The 5,099-nt window shown below is 40.0% G+C and overlaps 1 non-coding gene across 1 annotated transcript; it reads right to left on the bottom strand.

Moving 5' to 3' along the window:
- Positions 1 to 4,401: 4,401 nt before the first annotated feature.
- On the bottom strand, positions 4,402 to 4,509 carry LOC130978734 (small nucleolar RNA R71). Its single transcript, XR_009086351.1, has one exon. It is a non-coding gene; the product is annotated as a small nucleolar RNA R71 (small nucleolar RNA).
- Between the last annotated feature and the right edge of the window lie 590 nt (positions 4,510 to 5,099).

Genomic DNA, 5,099 nt, shown 5'->3' with positions numbered 1-5,099 from the left:
TGGTTTGAATTTGAATGGTGGGGTAAGTGGGGTTTTATGAAGGATGGATGTAAGTGGTGAAGAGAATGGTGGGATTTGGTAGGTGAGGGATTTTTGGGGAAGAGGTGTTGAGGTGATTGGTGAATGGGTGAAGAAGAGAGAGAGGGGTGGGTAGGTGGGGATCCTGTGGGGTCCACAGATCCTGAGGTGTCAAGGATATCTCATCCCTGCACCAAGTGGCGTGCAAAAACGCCCCTTTCTGCCAATCCTGGCATTAAACGCCAGGCTGCTACCCATTTCTGGCGTTTAACGCCAGCTTCTTGCCCATTTTTGGCGTTAAACGCCAGTCTGGTGCCCTTTTTTGGCGTTAAACGCCCAGAATGGTGCCAGACTGGGCGTTTAACGCCTATTCTGCTACCCTTACTGGCGTTTAAACGCCAGTAGGTTTTCTCCTCTAGGGTGTTCTGTTTTTCATTCTGTTTTTCAGTGTGTTTTTGCTTTTTCAATTGTTTTTGTGACTTCCCATGATCATCAACCTACAAATAACATAGAATAACAAAAGAAAATAGAAATTTAACATAGATAAATAAAAATTGGGTTGCCTCCCAAGAAGCGCTTCTTTAATGTCAGTAGCTTGACAGTGGGCTCTCATGGAGCCTCACAAATGTTCAGAGCAATGTTGGAACCTCCTAACACCAAACTTAGAGTTTGAATGTGGGGGTTCAACACTGATGAGCGGATAATTTGTACGCTTTTTGGCATTGTTTTTAGTATATTTTTAGTAGTTTTAGTTGAGTTCTTAGTATATTTTTATTAGTTTTTAGTTAAAATTCACTTTTCTGGACTTTACTATGAGTTTGTGTGTTTTTCTGTGATTTCAGGTATTTTCTGGATGAAATTGAGGGACCTGAGCAAAAATCTGATTCAGAGACTGAAAAGGACTGCAGATGCTGTTGGATTCTGACCTCCCTGCACTCGAAGTGGATTTTCAGGAGCTACAGAAGCCCAATTGCGTGCTCTCAATGGCATTGGAAAGTAGACATCCTGGGCTTTCCAGCAATATATGATAGTCCATACTTTGCCCAAGATTTGATGGCCCAAACCGGCGTTCAAAGTCACCCTTAGAAATCCCAGCGTTAAATGCCGGAACTGGCACCAAAATGGGAGTTAAACGCCCAAACTGACACAAAAGCTGGCGTTTAACTCCAAGAGAAGTCTCTACACGAAAATGCTTCATTGCTCAGCCCAAGCACACACCAAGTGGGCCCGGAAGTGGATTTTTATGTCATTTACTCATCTTTGTAATCCTTAGGCTACTAGTTTCCTATAAGTAGGATCTTTTACTATTGTATTTTCATCTTTGGATCTTAGATCACCTTTAGGTCTTTGAATCCTTTGATCATTGGGAGGCTGGCCATTCGGCCATGCCTAGACCTTGTTCTTATGTATTTTCAACGGTGGAGTTTCTACACACCATAGATTAAGGTGTGGAGCTCTGCTGTACCTCGAGTATTAATGCAATTACTATTGTTCTTCTATTCAATTCAGCTTGTTCTTATTCCAAGATATTCATTCGCACTCAAGAACTTGATGAATGTGATGATTATGTGACACTCATCATCATTCTCACTTATGAACAAGTGACTGACAACCACTATGTTCTACAAGCAACAAGGCTCTAATGTTTATCTCTTGGATTCCTGATACACGATGCATGGTTGATCGCCTGACAACCGAGTGCTCGCCTGACAAACGAGCCAGCCATTTCGTGAGATCAGAGTCTTCGTGGTATAGGCAAGAACTGATGGCGGCATTCAAGAGAATCCGGAAGGTCTAACCTTGTCTGTGGTATTCTGAGTAGGATTCAATGATTGAATGACTGTGACATGCTTCAAACTCCTGAAGGCGGGGCGTTAGTGACAGACGCAAAAGAATCAATGGATTCTATTCCGGCCTGATCGAGAACCGACAGATGGATAGCCGTGCCGTGACAGGGTGCGTTGAACATTTCCACTGAGAGGATGGGAGGTAGCCACTGACAACGGTGAAACCCTTGCATAAGCTTGCCATGGAAAGGAGTAAGAAGGATTGGATGAAGACAGTAGGAAAGCAGAGAGACGGAAGGGAAAGTATCTTCATACGCTTATCTGAAGCTCTCACCAATGATATACATAAGTATCTCTATCTTTATCTTTATGTTTTATTCATATATCATCTATACCCATTTGAGTCTGCTTGACTAAGATTTACAAGGTGACCATAGCTTGCTTCATACCAACAATCTCCGTGGGATCGACCCTTACTCGCGTAAGGTTTATTACTTGGACGACCCAGTGCACTTGCTGGTTAGTTGTGCAAAGTTGTGTTTATGCCATGGTATTGAGCACCAAGTCTTTGGGGCCATTACTAGGGATTATTCGAGTTGTGAAAAGTAGTAATCACAATTTCGCACACCAAGTTTTTGGCGCCGTTGCCGGGGATTGTTTCGAGTATGGACAACTGACGGTTCATCTTGTTGCTTAGAGTAGGTATTTTTTTCAGAGTTCTTAAGAATGAGTTCTAGAGTTTCATGATGATCTGTTGAAGTCTGGCTGGCTGAGAAGCCATGTCTAATCTTATTGGACCGAGGTTTCAACTTATCATAACAAGAGCTTGTTGATTTCTATCAATCTTGCTATTGGAGCAATGATCTGCTAAGGCTTGGCTGGCCATTGGCCATGTCTAGTGTTTTGGACCGAAGCTTTCTTTGAAAGCTTGGCTGGCTGTAAAGCCATGTCTAATTCCTGGACCGGAGTCTTAGACTAGCATTGCAATGATTCCTGGAATTCAAATTAAGAATTCTGAAACCTTTATTTTCTATTTCCATATAACTTTCGAAAAATCCAAAAAAATTTTCAAAATCATAAAAACCAAAAATATTTTATGTTTCTTGTTTGAGTCTAGTGTCTAATTTTAAGTTTGGTGTCTTGCATGCATTGTTTATTTGATCTTGGTTCTATTTTCAAGTCAATAGTACAGGGAACTGAAGATTCAGAACATGCAGCAGAGGAATTACACAGAAAAAGCTGGGCGTTCAAAACGCCCAGTGAAGAAGGACAGACTGGCGTTTAAACGCTAGCCAGGGTGCCTGGTTGGGCGTTTAACACCCAAAAAGGTAGAGCATTGGGCGTTAAACGCCAGAATGTGCACCATTCTGGGCGTTTAACGCCAGGATGGCACAAGAGGGAAGATTTTGTTTTCAAATCAATTTTTTTCAAGTTTTTCAATTCAAATCTTTTTCAAATCAAATCTCTTCAATCAAATCTTTTTCAAAATCAATTTCTTTCCTTTTTTCAAAGATACTTGCTAACAATTAATGATTTGATTGAACATTTCAAGTTTGTTGCCTTTTCTGTTGAGAAAGGTTTAATGTTTGAATCATATCTTTTCTTGTTAGGCAAGTCATTAATTTTTAAAATCAAATCTTTTTAAAATTGTTTTCAAATCATATCTTTTTAAAACCATGACTTTTCAATCAAATCTTTTTAATCACATCTTTTTCAAATTAGTTTTCAATCATATCTTTTTTATTTCTAATTTCAAAATCTTTTTCAAAAATCACTTGATTTCTTTTCCACTTTTAGTTTTCAAAAATTATCAATCAATTTTTCAAAATGTTTTTAAAATCTTTTTAATTAATTTTCGAAAATTCTCTTCCCCTCTTCTCACATCCTTCTATTTATGGAGTACCACTCCTTCTCAATGCACAATTCGAACTCTATTTGACTAAGTTCGAATTCTTCTACCTGTTCCTTCTAATTTTCTTTTCCTCTGACACCTCAAGGAATCTCTATACTGTAACATAGAGGATTCCATATTTTCTTGTTCTCTTCTCTTTCATATGAGCAGGAGCAAAGACAAAGGCATTCTTGTTGAAGCTGACCCTGAACCTGAAAGGACCTTGAAGCGAAAGCTAAAAGAAGCTAAGGCACAACTCTCTATAGAGGACCTAACAGAAATCTTCAAAGAAGAAGAACCATGGCAGCCGAAAACAACAACAATGCCAACAATGCAAGGAAGGTGCTGGGTGACTTTACTGCACCTACTCCCGACTTCTATGGGAGAAGCATCTCTATCCCTGCCATTGGAGCAAACAACTTTGAGCTTAAGCCTCAATTAGTTTCTCTAATGCAACAGAATTGCAAGTTCCATGGACTTCCATTGGAAGATCCTCATCAGTTCTTAGCTGAATTCTTGCAAATCTGTGACACTGTCAAGACTAATGGGGTTGACCCTGAAGTCTACAGACTTATGCTATTCCCTTTTGCTGTAAGAGACAGAGCTAGGATATGGTTGGACTCACAACCTAAAGAAAGCCTGGACTCATGGGAAAAGCTAGTCAATGCCTTTTTGGCAAAGTTCTTTCCACCTCAAAAATTGAGTAAGCTTAGAGTGGAAGTCCAAACCTTCAGACAGAAGGATGGAGAATCCCTCTATGAAGCTTGGGAAAGATACAAACAATTGATCAGAAAATGTCCTTCTGACATGCTTTCTGAATGGAGCATCATAGGTATTTTCTATAATGGTCTGTCTGAACTATGCAAGATGTCTTTGGATAGCTCTGCTGGAGGATCTCTTCATCTGAAGAAGACGCCTACAGAAGCTCAAGAGCTAATTGAAATGGTTGCAAATAACCAATTCATGTACACTTCTGAAAGGAATCCTGTGAACAATGGGACAAGTCAGAAGAAAGGAGTTCTTGAGATTGATACTCTGAATGCCATTCTGGCTCAGAACAAGATATTGACTCAACAAGTCAATTTGATTTCTCAAAGTCTGTCTGGAATGCAAAACGCACCAAGCAGTACTAAGGATGCTTCATCTGAAGAAGAAGCCTATGATCCTGAGAACCCTTCAATGGAAGAGGTGAATTACCTAGGAGAACCCTATGGAAACACCTATAATTCTTCATGGAGAAATCATCCAAATTTCTCATGGAAGGATCAACAGAGACCTTAACAAGGTTTCAACAACAATAATGGTGGAAGAAACAGGTTTAGCAATGGCAAGCCTTTTCCATCATCTTCTCAGCAACAGACACAGAATTCTAAGCAGAACCCCTCTGACTTAGCAACCATGGT

This window comes from Arachis stenosperma, chromosome 4, assembly GCF_014773155.1.
Source record: "Arachis stenosperma cultivar V10309 chromosome 4, arast.V10309.gnm1.PFL2, whole genome shotgun sequence".
Lineage (NCBI taxonomy): Eukaryota > Viridiplantae > Streptophyta > Magnoliopsida > Fabales > Fabaceae > Arachis > Arachis stenosperma.
This window is presented reverse-complemented; position numbering and strand designations above follow the sequence as displayed.